At 47.0% G+C, this 13,130-nt stretch overlaps 23 non-coding genes across 23 annotated transcripts; all 23 read right to left on the reverse strand.

The window, feature by feature from the left end:
* Positions 1-4: 4 nt before the first annotated feature.
* trnaf-gaa (transfer RNA phenylalanine (anticodon GAA)) lies at positions 5-77 on the reverse strand. The gene has a single exon. It is a non-coding gene; the product is annotated as a tRNA-Phe (tRNA).
* An 81-nt stretch (positions 78-158) lies between these two features.
* trnai-aau (transfer RNA isoleucine (anticodon AAU)) lies at positions 159-232 on the reverse strand. Its single transcript has one exon. It is a non-coding gene; the product is annotated as a tRNA-Ile (tRNA).
* Positions 233-322: 90 nt separating this feature from the next.
* Positions 323-394, reverse strand: trnap-ugg (transfer RNA proline (anticodon UGG)). The gene has a single exon. It is a non-coding gene; the product is annotated as a tRNA-Pro (tRNA).
* A 1,309-nt stretch (positions 395-1,703) lies between these two features.
* On the reverse strand, positions 1,704-1,775 carry trnap-agg (transfer RNA proline (anticodon AGG)). The gene has a single exon. It is a non-coding gene; the product is annotated as a tRNA-Pro (tRNA).
* Positions 1,776-2,647: 872 nt separating this feature from the next.
* trnaq-cug (transfer RNA glutamine (anticodon CUG)) lies at positions 2,648-2,719 on the reverse strand. The gene has a single exon. It is a non-coding gene; the product is annotated as a tRNA-Gln (tRNA).
* A 115-nt stretch (positions 2,720-2,834) lies between these two features.
* On the reverse strand, positions 2,835-2,907 carry trnaf-gaa (transfer RNA phenylalanine (anticodon GAA)). The gene has a single exon. It is a non-coding gene; the product is annotated as a tRNA-Phe (tRNA).
* Positions 2,908-2,988: 81 nt separating this feature from the next.
* trnai-aau (transfer RNA isoleucine (anticodon AAU)) lies at positions 2,989-3,062 on the reverse strand. The gene has a single exon. It is a non-coding gene; the product is annotated as a tRNA-Ile (tRNA).
* Positions 3,063-3,152: 90 nt separating this feature from the next.
* trnap-ugg (transfer RNA proline (anticodon UGG)) lies at positions 3,153-3,224 on the reverse strand. Its single transcript has one exon. It is a non-coding gene; the product is annotated as a tRNA-Pro (tRNA).
* A 1,326-nt stretch (positions 3,225-4,550) lies between these two features.
* On the reverse strand, positions 4,551-4,622 carry trnap-agg (transfer RNA proline (anticodon AGG)). The gene has a single exon. It is a non-coding gene; the product is annotated as a tRNA-Pro (tRNA).
* Positions 4,623-5,494: 872 nt separating this feature from the next.
* trnaq-cug (transfer RNA glutamine (anticodon CUG)) lies at positions 5,495-5,566 on the reverse strand. Its single transcript has one exon. It is a non-coding gene; the product is annotated as a tRNA-Gln (tRNA).
* A 115-nt stretch (positions 5,567-5,681) lies between these two features.
* Positions 5,682-5,754, reverse strand: trnaf-gaa (transfer RNA phenylalanine (anticodon GAA)). Its single transcript has one exon. It is a non-coding gene; the product is annotated as a tRNA-Phe (tRNA).
* An 81-nt stretch (positions 5,755-5,835) lies between these two features.
* On the reverse strand, positions 5,836-5,909 carry trnai-aau (transfer RNA isoleucine (anticodon AAU)). Its single transcript has one exon. It is a non-coding gene; the product is annotated as a tRNA-Ile (tRNA).
* Positions 5,910-5,999: 90 nt separating this feature from the next.
* On the reverse strand, positions 6,000-6,071 carry trnap-ugg (transfer RNA proline (anticodon UGG)). Its single transcript has one exon. It is a non-coding gene; the product is annotated as a tRNA-Pro (tRNA).
* Positions 6,072-7,397: 1,326 nt separating this feature from the next.
* Positions 7,398-7,469, reverse strand: trnap-agg (transfer RNA proline (anticodon AGG)). The gene has a single exon. It is a non-coding gene; the product is annotated as a tRNA-Pro (tRNA).
* An 872-nt stretch (positions 7,470-8,341) lies between these two features.
* Positions 8,342-8,413, reverse strand: trnaq-cug (transfer RNA glutamine (anticodon CUG)). The gene has a single exon. It is a non-coding gene; the product is annotated as a tRNA-Gln (tRNA).
* A 115-nt stretch (positions 8,414-8,528) lies between these two features.
* trnaf-gaa (transfer RNA phenylalanine (anticodon GAA)) lies at positions 8,529-8,601 on the reverse strand. Its single transcript has one exon. It is a non-coding gene; the product is annotated as a tRNA-Phe (tRNA).
* Positions 8,602-8,682: 81 nt separating this feature from the next.
* trnai-aau (transfer RNA isoleucine (anticodon AAU)) lies at positions 8,683-8,756 on the reverse strand. Its single transcript has one exon. It is a non-coding gene; the product is annotated as a tRNA-Ile (tRNA).
* A 90-nt stretch (positions 8,757-8,846) lies between these two features.
* On the reverse strand, positions 8,847-8,918 carry trnap-ugg (transfer RNA proline (anticodon UGG)). The gene has a single exon. It is a non-coding gene; the product is annotated as a tRNA-Pro (tRNA).
* Positions 8,919-10,227: 1,309 nt separating this feature from the next.
* Positions 10,228-10,299, reverse strand: trnap-agg (transfer RNA proline (anticodon AGG)). The gene has a single exon. It is a non-coding gene; the product is annotated as a tRNA-Pro (tRNA).
* Positions 10,300-11,171: 872 nt separating this feature from the next.
* Positions 11,172-11,243, reverse strand: trnaq-cug (transfer RNA glutamine (anticodon CUG)). Its single transcript has one exon. It is a non-coding gene; the product is annotated as a tRNA-Gln (tRNA).
* Positions 11,244-11,358: 115 nt separating this feature from the next.
* Positions 11,359-11,431, reverse strand: trnaf-gaa (transfer RNA phenylalanine (anticodon GAA)). Its single transcript has one exon. It is a non-coding gene; the product is annotated as a tRNA-Phe (tRNA).
* Positions 11,432-11,512: 81 nt separating this feature from the next.
* trnai-aau (transfer RNA isoleucine (anticodon AAU)) lies at positions 11,513-11,586 on the reverse strand. Its single transcript has one exon. It is a non-coding gene; the product is annotated as a tRNA-Ile (tRNA).
* Positions 11,587-13,035: 1,449 nt separating this feature from the next.
* Positions 13,036-13,107, reverse strand: trnap-agg (transfer RNA proline (anticodon AGG)). Its single transcript has one exon. It is a non-coding gene; the product is annotated as a tRNA-Pro (tRNA).
* Between the last annotated feature and the right edge of the window lie 23 nt (positions 13,108-13,130).

Genomic DNA, 13,130 nt, shown 5'->3' on the forward strand with positions numbered 1-13,130 from the left:
TGATTGCCGAAACCCGGGATCGAACCAGGGACCTTTAGATCTTCAGTCTAACGCTCTCCCAACTGAGCTATTCCGGCCCGTACGGCTTATGTGGCAGAAATGTCCATGAGAAATCACACCATTAAAGCGGTCAGCCAGAGGAGGTAGAATAAAACACTTGGCCCGTACGGGGATCGAACCCGCGACCTTGGCGTTATTAGCACCACGCTCTAACCAACTGAGCTAACCGGCCACGCGTTTACATGTGGACCCGCGCATGTCTCTGACAAGACTGACATGAATGTTTCATAGTGTAGCAGCAACAAGAAGCAAAGCGAGAGACGGGCTCGTCCGGGATTTGAACCCGGGACCTCTCGCACCCAAAGCGAGAATCATACCCCTAGACCAACGAGCCAAGGCGTACTACCTCGTTGCTATGCCGCTGTGAAACATGTGACCACAACATAGTCACCATGTCCTCAGGCAGTTCCTGGGGATGGGCCTGTTGGGTCCTGCTACTCTGATTAGCCACAATGAGCCAACCTGCCCTAGTGTTGGGCTGGTGTCAAAATAAGCACTTATCGATATAAGTACATGTTAATTGCTTGAAATTTGAAATGGTGTGAAAGAACTTGACTGGTCTGCATAAATCCCAGACCTGTACCCAGCTGAACACCTTTGTTATGACTTACAGGCTCTGAGCCAAACACTCATCACCCAATCCTATCAATGATTTGTTCCCAGGCTCACAGTCATTTCTGCACAGAAAAAGCCCTTTTTGCAAAACTGCTGCAGCATAGATGGAAACAAAGTACTGTGACAAGGTCTGTATTGTACAGCATTAATATTTGTTTTGTTTGGAAAAACTGGAATAGTTAAACATGTTAATTTATTCTTAACGCCATTTCAGCATCTATGGGTATATTCATGGCGAGAACTGGTTATTGGCAACGCCAGAAATGCAGGTTAGGTGAATTGGAGATGTCAAATTGCCCTTCCCTCGGTATGTGTCTGTGTATAGATCAAGGTGTGTATAGTTTTTGTACTGTGGAAGGAAACCCAATAACGCAGTGCCCAGAGTAATTCCACGTTGACTCAAGGGGAACATGTAAACTCCACACAGAATGGCCTCCTGACCCAGCCAGGGCTTGAACAGGAGACCTTCTTGCTGTGAGACAACAGTGCTCTGTTTGGGATGGCCACTGTGTTGCCCCAAACATCTTTATTAGAAGGGGCATCCCAATACTTAGTGTACGTTGTAACGTCAAGTAACATCTAAGAAGCCATGTCTTTATCACATTTTCCAAGTGTTGATTTTAGATTGGGAGAAAATTCTGATGAATCATCCGTAAACTAAATTGGACACCATGCATCACTAGCCTGGTTCTATATTTAACTCTCATAGCTTCAGGCACATCAGGGTACCTACCCAGGCCCAGTAGACAGGATGCTTTGCCTTTCCTGGCCAGGAGGGAGTAGGACGAATAGCCTGGTTCATTTTTCATATTGAGTCAATTGTGTTGCTTGAAATTAACTCATCGTTTGTTAAAACAGCAAGCCCTCTGGCAGAAAGCATAAAGGGATCGTCTAGGTGATTCTACACCAGACCGCCTCGGACACGGTATCTACATGGAAATCCCAAAGGCAGAGGCGCCTCTGACGTCCCTCTACTGCCATACACAATGGTGTTGTGCGTTAAAGCTCCGAGAGACGAGTTTAGAGGTGGGCTCGTCCGGGATTTGAACCCGGGACCTCTCGCACCCTAAGCGAGAATCATACCCCTAGACCAACGAGCCAATTGGGCAACCCCACCGGCCCCCTGGGAAACATTTTTCCAGCACGTAGCAGCCAGCTTCCAAAAAGCCAAAGCAGTCACGTGTTAGGCGTAAGGGGAATTAGCTCAAATGGTAGAGCGCTCGCTTAGCATGCGAGAGGTAGCGGGATCGATGCCCACATTCTCCACGTGGTTGACACTTGTTGCTAAATTCTCTGATGTTACAGACCCGCGGCGTGCCCTCTCTGTGGGTGCTTCTGCGGTTCACACTTGCAGAAAAGGGCTTCACTTTGGCTCCAGATTTTACATTTTGCCTCAAAAAGCCAACAGGTCCCAGTGTCGGTCCTCAGTATGGCACCTGAGCACACACATGAACGTCTTCTATAAGGATGTTACTTCACAAAGCAACATGGAGCTTTACATTCCAAGAGCGTTTTGTTGCTATTAAAAATTGGAATCACTTTCTTTCTATGTTCATTTGTCTTCCTGTCATTTCTGGTAAGGTATTTTTATTGCATTTCATTATCAGATTGTACATGTGAGCTGTGTGTTTCCTTTGGCCTGTACACATGAGCTGTGTGTTTTCTTTAGCCAAAACGTCGATGGATTTTTCATTTATCCTAAGGTTTCGTACATGTTTAATTTGCTTCCTTGTAATGTGCTTGTGGTTGCTGAAATTTGGCACATTGTGTCTTGTTGGCCCACCGTCAGGGTGAACAGAAAACAGTGCTCAATGTTGCTTGAATTAACTCCTTTTTCGTCTACAGCCTGAGTGCTCTGGTAGAAAGGCTTAAAGGGCGGGCGATTGTTTTGGGGGTAACAAACACTGTTCCCGGGGTAACAAACACTGTTCCCTTGGACACGGTTCTGCTGGGAAACCACAAAACATCCAATAGGTCCCACCGAGATTTGAACTCGGATCGCTGGATTCAGAGTCCAGAGAGCTAACCATTACACCATGGAACCACGGTTTGCGTTTGCACCTGACTCCCTGGGTCACGGAGAAAAGGACACTCGGACAGGGTCTGTCAGGTAAGCCGCAGTGAGTCGGCTAAACAAAACCTTAAGAATTGCCCCTGATTGCCGAAACCCGGGATCGAACCAGGGACCTTTAGATCTTCAGTCTAACGCTCTCCCAACTGAGCTATTTCGGCCCGAACGGCTTATGTGGCAGAAATGTCCATGAGAAATCACACCATTAAAGCGGTCAGCCAGAGGAGGTAGAATAAAACACTTGGCCCGTACGGGGATCGAACCCGCGACCTTGGCGTTATTAGCACCACGCTCTAACCAACTGAGCTAACCGGCCACGCGTTTACATGTGGACCTGCGCATGTCTCTGACAAGACTGACATGAATGTTTCATAGTGTAGCAGCAACAAGAAGCAAAGCGAGAGACGGGCTCGTCCGGGATTTGAACCCGGGACCTCTCGCACCCAAAGCGAGAATCATACCCCTAGACCAACGAGCCAAGGCGTACTACCTCATTGCTATGCCGCTGTGAAACATGTGACCACAACATAGTCACCATGTCCTCAGGCAGTTCCTGGGGATGGGCCTGTTGGGTCCTGCTACTCTGATTAGCCACAATGAGCCAACCTGCCCTAGTGTTGGGCTGGTGTCAAAATAAGCACTTATCGATATAAGTACATGTTAATTGCTTGAAATTTGAAATGGTGTGAAAGAACTTGACTGGTCTGCATAAATCCCAGACCTGTACCCAGCTGAACACCTTTGTTATGACTTACAGGCTCTGAGCCAAACACTCATCACCCAATCCTATCAATGATTTGTTCCCAGGCTCACAGTCATTTCTGCACAGAAAAAGCCCTTTTTGCAAAACTGCTGCAGCATAGATGGAAACAAAGTACTGTGACAAGGTCTGTATTGTACAGCATTAATATTTGTTTTGTTTGGAAAAACTGGAATAGTTAAACATGTTAATTTATTCTTAACGCCATTTCAGCATCTATGGGTATATTCATGGCGAGAACTGGTTATTGGCAACGCCAGAAATGCAGGTTAGGTGAATTGGAGATGTCAAATTGCCCTTCCCTCGGTATGTGTCTGTGTATAGATCAAGGTGTGTATAGTTTTTGTACTGTGGAAGGAAACCCAATAACGCAGTGCCCAGAGTAATTCCACGTTGACTCAAGGGGAACATGTAAACTCCACACAGAATGGCCTCCTGACCCAGCCAGGGCTTGAACAGGAGACCTTCTTGCTGTGAGACAACAGTGCTCTGTTTGGGATGGCCACTGTGTTGCCCCAAACATCTTTATTAGAAGGGGCATCCCAATACTTAGTGTACGTTGTAACGTCAAGTAACATCTAAGAAGCCATGTCTTTATCACATTTTCCAAGTGTTGATTTTAGATTGGGAGAAAATTCTGATGAATCATCCGTAAACTAAATTGGACACCATGCATCACTAGCCTGGTTCTATATTTAACTCTCATAGCTTCAGGCACATCAGGGTACCTACCCAGGCCCAGTAGACATGATGCTTTGCCTTTCCTGGCCAGGAGGGAGTAGGACGAATAGCCTGGTTCATTTTTCATGTTGAGTCAATTGTGTTGCTTGAAATTAACTCATCGTTTTATTAAAACAGCAAGCCCTCTGGCAGAAAGGGATCGTCTAGGTGATTCTACACCCAGACCGCCTCGGAAACGGTATCTACATGGAAATCCCAAAGGCAGAGGCGCCTCTGACGTCCCTCGTTGACATTCCTCTACTGCCCGGACTGCCATACACAATGGTGTTGTGCGTTAAAGCTCCGAGAGACGAGTTTAGAGGTGGGCTCGTCCGGGATTTGAACCCGGGACCTCTCGCACCCTAAGCGAGAATCATACCCCTAGACCAACGAGCCAATCGGGCAACCCCACCGGCCCCCTGGGAAACATTTTTCCAGCACGTAGCAGCCAGCTTCCAAAAAGCCAAAGCAGTCACGCGTTAGGCGTAAGGGGAATTAGCTCAAATGGTAGAGCGCTCGCTTAGCATGCGAGAGGTAGCGGGATCGATGCCCACATTCTCCACGTGGTTGACACTTGTTGCTAAATTCTCTGATGTAACAGACCCGCGGCGTGCCCTCTCTGTGGGTGCTTCTGTGGTTCACACTTGCAGAAAAGGGCTTCACTTTGGCTCCAGATTTTACATTTTGCCTCAAAAAGCCAACAGGTCCCAGTGTCGGTCCTCAGTATGGCACCTGAGCACACACATGAACGTCTTCTATAAGGATGTTACTTCACAAAGCAACATGGAGCTTTACATTCCAAGAGCGTTTTGTTGCTATTAAAAATTGGAATCACTTTCTTTCTATGTTCATTTGTCTTCCTGTCATTTCTGGTAAGGTATTTTTATTGCATTTCATTATCAGATTGTACATGTGAGCTGTGTGTTTCCTTTGGCCTGTACACATGAGCTGTGTGTTTTCTTTAGCCAAAACGTCGATGGATTTTTCATTTATCCTAAGGTTTCGTACATGTTTAATTTGCTTCCTTGTAATGTGCTTGTGGTTGCTGAAATTTGGCACATTGTGTCTTGTTGGCCCACCGTCAGGGTGAACAGAAAACAGTGCTCAATGTTGCTTGAATTAACTCCTTTTTCGTCTACAGCCTGAGTGCTCTGGTAGAAAGGCTTAAAGGGCGGGCGATTGTTTTGGGGGTAACAAACACTGTTCCCGGGGTAACAAACACTGTTCCCTTGGACACGGTTCTGCTGGGAAACCACAAAACATCCAATAGGTCCCACCGAGATTTGAACTCGGATCGCTGGATTCAGAGTCCAGAGAGCTAACCATTACACCATGGAACCACGGTTTGCGTTTGCACCTGACTCCCTGGGTCACGGAGAAAAGGACACTCGGACAGGGTCTGTCAGGTAAGCCGCAGTGAGTCGGCTAAACAAAACCTTAAGAATTGCCCCTGATTGCCGAAACCCGGGATCGAACCAGGGACCTTTAGATCTTCAGTCTAACGCTCTCCCAACTGAGCTATTTCGGCCCGAACGGCTTATGTGGCAGAAATGTCCATGAGAAATCACACCATTAAAGCGGTCAGCCAGAGGAGGTAGAATAAAACACTTGGCCCGTACGGGGATCGAACCCGCGACCTTGGCGTTATTAGCACCACGCTCTAACCAACTGAGCTAACCGGCCACGCGTTTACATGTGGACCTGCGCATGTCTCTGACAAGACTGACATGAATGTTTCATAGTGTAGCAGCAACAAGAAGCAAAGCGAGAGACGGGCTCGTCCGGGATTTGAACCCGGGACCTCTCGCACCCAAAGCGAGAATCATACCCCTAGACCAACGAGCCAAGGCGTACTACCTCATTGCTATGCCGCTGTGAAACATGTGACCACAACATAGTCACCATGTCCTCAGGCAGTTCCTGGGGATGGGCCTGTTGGGTCCTGCTACTCTGATTAGCCACAATGAGCCAACCTGCCCTAGTGTTGGGCTGGTGTCAAAATAAGCACTTATCGATATAAGTACATGTTAATTGCTTGAAATTTGAAATGGTGTGAAAGAACTTGACTGGTCTGCATAAATCCCAGACCTGTACCCAGCTGAACACCTTTGTTATGACTTACAGGCTCTGAGCCAAACACTCATCACCCAATCCTATCAATGATTTGTTCCCAGGCTCACAGTCATTTCTGCACAGAAAAAGCCCTTTTTGCAAAACTGCTGCAGCATAGATGGAAACAAAGTACTGTGACAAGGTCTGTATTGTACAGCATTAATATTTGTTTTGTTTGGAAAAACTGGAATAGTTAAACATGTTAATTTATTCTTAACGCCATTTCAGCATCTATGGGTATATTCATGGCGAGAACTGGTTATTGGCAACGCCAGAAATGCAGGTTAGGTGAATTGGAGATGTCAAATTGCCCTTCCCTCGGTATGTGTCTGTGTATAGATCAAGGTGTGTATAGTTTTTGTACTGTGGAAGGAAACCCAATAACGCAGTGCCCAGAGTAATTCCACGTTGACTCAAGGGGAACATGTAAACTCCACACAGAATGGCCTCCTGACCCAGCCAGGGCTTGAACAGGAGACCTTCTTGCTGTGAGACAACAGTGCTCTGTTTGGGATGGCCACTGTGTTGCCCCAAACATCTTTATTAGAAGGGGCATCCCAATACTTAGTGTACGTTGTAACGTCAAGTAACATCTAAGAAGCCATGTCTTTATCACATTTTCCAAGTGTTGATTTTAGATTGGGAGAAAATTCTGATGAATCATCCGTAAACTAAATTGGACACCATGCATCACTAGCCTGGTTCTATATTTAACTCTCATAGCTTCAGGCACATCAGGGTACCTACCCAGGCCCAGTAGACATGATGCTTTGCCTTTCCTGGCCAGGAGGGAGTAGGACGAATAGCCTGGTTCATTTTTCATGTTGAGTCAATTGTGTTGCTTGAAATTAACTCATCGTTTTATTAAAACAGCAAGCCCTCTGGCAGAAAGGGATCGTCTAGGTGATTCTACACCCAGACCGCCTCGGAAACGGTATCTACATGGAAATCCCAAAGGCAGAGGCGCCTCTGACGTCCCTCGTTGACATTCCTCTACTGCCCGGACTGCCATACACAATGGTGTTGTGCGTTAAAGCTCCGAGAGACGAGTTTAGAGGTGGGCTCGTCCGGGATTTGAACCCGGGACCTCTCGCACCCTAAGCGAGAATCATACCCCTAGACCAACGAGCCAATCGGGCAACCCCACCGGCCCCCTGGGAAACATTTTTCCAGCACGTAGCAGCCAGCTTCCAAAAAGCCAAAGCAGTCACGCGTTAGGCGTAAGGGGAATTAGCTCAAATGGTAGAGCGCTCGCTTAGCATGCGAGAGGTAGCGGGATCGATGCCCACATTCTCCACGTGGTTGACACTTGTTGCTAAATTCTCTGATGTAACAGACCCGCGGCGTGCCCTCTCTGTGGGTGCTTCTGTGGTTCACACTTGCAGAAAAGGGCTTCACTTTGGCTCCAGATTTTACATTTTGCCTCAAAAAGCCAACAGGTCCCAGTGTCGGTCCTCAGTATGGCACCTGAGCACACACATGAACGTCTTCTATAAGGATGTTACTTCACAAAGCAACATGGAGCTTTACATTCCAAAAGCGTTTTGTTGCCATTAAAAATTGGAATCACTTTCTTTCTATGTTCATTTGTCTTCCTGTCATTTCTGGTAAGGTATTTTTATTGCATTTCATTATCAGATTGTACATGTGAGCTGTGTGTTTCCTTTGGCCTGTACACATGAGCTGTGTGTTTTCTTTAGCCAAAACGTCGATGGATTTTTCATTTATCCTAAGGTTTCGTACATGTTTAATTTGCTTCCTTGTAATGTGCTTGTGGTTGCTGAAATTTGGCACATTGTGTCTTGTTGGCCCACCGTCAGGGTGAACAGAAAACAGTGCTCAATGTTGCTTGAATTAACTCCTTTTTCGTCTACAGCCTGAGTGCTCTGGTAGAAAGGCTTAAAGGGCGGGGGATTGTTTTGGGGGTAACAAACACTGTTCCCGGGGTAACAAACACTGTTCCCTTGGACACGGTTCTGCTGGGAAACCACAAAACATCCAATAGGTCCCACCGAGATTTGAACTCGGATCGCTGGATTCAGAGTCCAGAGTGCTAACCATTACACCATGGAACCACGGTTTGCTTTTGCACCTGACTCCCTGGGTCACGGAGAAAAGGACACTCGGACAGGGTCTGTCAGGTAAGCCGCAGTGAGTCGGCTAAACAAAACCTTAAGAATTGCCCCTGATTGCCGAAACCCGGGATCGAACCAGGGACCTTTAGATCTTCAGTCTAACGCTCTCCCAACTGAGCTATTCCGGCCCGTACGGCTTATGTGGCAGAAATGTCCATGAGAAATCACACCATTAAAGCGGTCAGCCAGAGGAGGTAGAATAAAACACTTGGCCCGTACGGGGATCGAACCCGCGACCTTGGCGTTATTAGCACCACGCTCTAACCAACTGAGCTAACCGGCCACGCGTTTACATGTGGACCCGCGCATGTCTCTGACAAGACTGACATGAATGTTTCATAGTGTAGCAGCAACAAGAAGCAAAGCGAGAGACGGGCTCGTCCGGGATTTGAACCCGGGACCTCTCGCACCCAAAGCGAGAATCATACCCCTAGACCAACGAGCCAAGGCGTACTACCTCGTTGCTATGCCGCTGTGAAACATGTGACCACAACATAGTCACCATGTCCTCAGGCAGTTCCTGGGGATGGGCCTGTTGGGTCCTGCTACTCTGATTAGCCACAATGAGCCAACCTGCCCTAGTGTTGGGCTGGTGTCAAAATAAGCACTTATCGATATAAGTACATGTTAATTGCTTGAAATTTGAAATGGTGTGAAAGAACTTGACTGGTCTGCATAAATCCCAGACCTGTACCCAGCTGAACACCTTTGTTATGACTTACAGGCTCTGAGCCAAACACTCATCACCCAATCCTATCAATGATTTGTTCCCAGGCTCACAGTCATTTCTGCACAGAAAAAGCCCTTTTTGCAAAACTGCTGCAGCATAGATGGAAACAAAGTACTGTGACAAGGTCTGTATTGTACAGCATTAATATTTGTTTTGTTTGGAAAAACTGGAATAGTTAAACATGTTAATTTATTCTTAACGCCATTTCAGCATCTATGGGTATATTCATGGCGAGAACTGGTTATTGGCAACGCCAGAAATGCAGGTTAGGTGAATTGGAGATGTCAAATTGCCCTTCCCTCGGTATGTGTCTGTGTATAGATCAAGGTGTGTATAGTTTTTGTACTGTGGAAGGAAACCCAATAACGCAGTGCCCAGAGTAATTCCACGTTGACTCAAGGGGAACATGTAAACTCCACACAGAATGGCCTCCTGACCCAGCCAGGGCTTGAACAGGAGACCTTCTTGCTGTGAGACAACAGTGCTCTGTTTGGGATGGCCACTGTGTTGCCCCAAACATCTTTATTAGAAGGGGCATCCCAATACTTAGTGTACGTTGTAACGTCAAGTAACATCTAAGAAGCCATGTCTTTATCACATTTTCCAAGTGTTGATTTTAGATTGGGAGAAAATTCTGATGAATCATCCGTAAACTAAATTGGACACCATGCATCACTAGCCTGGTTCTATATTTAACTCTCATAGCTTCAGGCACATCAGGGTACCTACCCAGGCCCAGTAGACAGGATGCTTTGCCTTTCCTGGCCAGGAGGGAGTAGGACGAATAGCCTGGTTCATTTTTCATATTGAGTCAATTGTGTTGCTTGAAATTAACTCATCGTTTGTTAAAACAGCAAGCCCTCTGGCAGAAAGCATAAAGGGATCGTCTAGGTGATTCTACACCAGACCGCCTCGGACACGGTATCTACATGGAAATCCCAAAGGCAGAGGCGCCTCTGACGTCCCTCTACTGCCATACACAATGGTGTTGTGCGTTAAAGCTCCGAGAGACGAGTTTAGAGGTGGGCTCGTCCGGGATTTGAACCCGGGACCTCTCGCACCCTAAGCGAGAATCATACCCCTAGACCAACGAGCCAATTGGGCAACCCCACCGGCCCCCTGGGAAACATTTTTCCAGCACGTAGCAGCCAGCTTCCAAAAAGCCAAAGCAGTCACGTGTTAGGCGTAAGGGGAATTAGCTCAAATGGTAGAGCGCTCGCTTAGCATGCGAGAGGTAGCGGGATCGATGCCCACATTCTCCACGTGGTTGACACTTGTTGCTAAATTCTCTGATGTTACAGACCCGCGGCGTGCCCTCTCTGTGGGTGCTTCTGCGGTTCACACTTGCAGAAAAGGGCTTCACTTTGGCTCCAGATTTTACATTTTGCCTCAAAAAGCCAACAGGTCCCAGTGTCGGTCCTCAGTATGGCACCTGAGCACACACATGAACGTCTTCTATAAGGATGTTACTTCACAAAGCAACATGGAGCTTTACATTCCAAGAGCGTTTTGTTGCTATTAAAAATTGGAATCACTTTCTTTCTATGTTCATTTGTCTTCCTGTCATTTCTGGTAAGGTATTTTTATTGCATTTCATTATCAGATTGTACATGTGAGCTGTGTGTTTCCTTTGGCCTGTACACATGAGCTGTGTGTTTTCTTTAGCCAAAACGTCGATGGATTTTTCATTTATCCTAAGGTTTCGTACATGTTTAATTTGCTTCCTTGTAATGTGCTTGTGGTTGCTGAAATTTGGCACATTGTGTCTTGTTGGCCCACCGTCAGGGTGAACAGAAAACAGTGCTCAATGTTGCTTGAATTAACTCCTTTTTCGTCTACAGCCTGAGTGCTCTGGTAGAAAGGCTTAAAGGGCGGGCGATTGTTTTGGGGGTAACAAACACTGTTCCCGGGGTAACAAACACTGTTCCCTTGGACACGGTTCTGCTGGGAAACCACAAAACATCCAATAGGTCCCACCGAGATTTGAACTCGGATCGCTGGATTCAGAGTCCAGAGAGCTAACCATTACACCATGGAACCACGGTTTGCGTTTGCACCTGACTCCCTGGGTCACGGAGAAAAGGACACTCGGACAGGGTCTGTCAGGTAAGCCGCAGTGAGTCGGCTAAACAAAACCTTAAGAATTGCCCCTGATTGCCGAAACCCGGGATCGAACCAGGGACCTTTAGATCTTCAGTCTAACGCTCTCCCAACTGAGCTATTTCGGCCCGAACGGCTTATGTGGCAGAAATGTCCATGAGAAATCACACCATTAAAGCGGTCAGCCAGAGGAGGTAGAACAAAACACTTGGCCCGTACGGGGATCGAACCCGCGACCTTGGCGTTATTAGCACCACGCTCTAACCAACTGAGCTAACCGGCCACGCGTTTACATGTGGACCTGCGCATGTCTCTGACAAGACTGACATGAATGTTTCATAGTGTAGCAGCAACAAGAAGCAAAGCGAGAGACGGGCTCGTCCGGGATTTGAACCCGGGACCATACCCCTAGACCAACGAGCCAAGGCGTACTACCTCGTTGCTATGCCGCTGTGAAACATGTGACCACAACATAGTCACCATGTCCTCAGGCAGTTCCTGGGGATGGGCCTGTTGGGTCCTGCTACTCTGATTAGCCACAATGAGCCAACCTGCCCTAGTGTTGGGCTGGTGTCAAAATAAGCACTTATCGATATAAGTACATGTTAATTGCTTGAAATTTGAAATGGTGTGAAAGAACTTGACTGGTCTGCATAAATCCCAGACCTGTACCCAGCTGAACACCTTTGTTATGACTTACAGGCTCTGAGCCAAACACTCATCACCCAATCCTATCAATGATTTGTTCCCAGGCTCACAGTCATTTCTGCACAGAAAAAGCCCTTTTTGCAAAACTGCTGCAGCATAGATGGAAACAAAGTACTGTGACAAGGTCTGTATTGTACAGCATTAATATTTGTTTTGTTTGGAAAAACTGGAATAGTTAAACATGTTAATTTATTCTTAACGCCATTTCAGCATCTATGGGTATATTCATGGCGAGAACTGGTTATTGGCAACGCCAGAAATGCAGGTTAGGTGAATTGGAGATGTCAAATTGCCCTTCCCTCGGTATGTGTCTGTGTATAGATCAAGGTGTGTATAGTTTTTGTACTGTGGAAGGAAACCCAATAACGCAGTGCCCAGAGTAATTCCACGTTGACTCAAGGGGAACATGTAAACTCCACACAGAATGGCCTCCTGACCCAGCCAGGGCTTGAACAGGAGACCTTCTTGCTGTGAGACAACAGTGCTCTGTTTGGGATGGCCACTGTGTTGCCCCAAACATCTTTATTAGAAGGGGCATCCCAATACTTAGTGTACGTTGTAACGTCAAGTAACATCTAAGAAGCCATGTCTTTATCACATTTTCCAAGTGTTGATTTTAGATTGGGAGAAAATTCTGATGAATCATCCGTAAACTAAATTGGACACCATGCATCACTAGCCTGGTTCTATATTTAACTCTCATAGCTTCAGGCACATCAGGGTACCTACCCAGGCCCAGTAGACAGGATGCTTTGCCTTTCCTGGCCAGGAGGGAGTAGGACGAATAGCCTGGTTCATTTTTCATATTGAGTCAATTGTGTTGCTTGAAATTAACTCATCGTTTGTTAAAACAGCAAGCCCTCTGGCAGAAAGCATAAAGGGATCGTCTAGGTGATTCTACACCAGACCGCCTCGGACACGGTATCTACATGGAAATCCCAAAGGCAGAGGCGCCTCTGACGTCCCTCTACTGCCATACACAATGGTGTTGTGCGTTAAAGCTCCGAGAGACGAGTTTAGAGGTGGGCTCGTCCGGGATTTGAACCCGGGACCTCTCGCACCCTAAGCGAGAATCATACCCCTAGACCAACGAGCCAATTGGGCAACCCCACCGGCCCC

This window comes from Paramisgurnus dabryanus, chromosome 19 (assembly GCF_030506205.2).
Source record: "Paramisgurnus dabryanus chromosome 19, PD_genome_1.1, whole genome shotgun sequence".
Lineage (NCBI taxonomy): Eukaryota > Metazoa > Chordata > Actinopteri > Cypriniformes > Cobitidae > Paramisgurnus > Paramisgurnus dabryanus.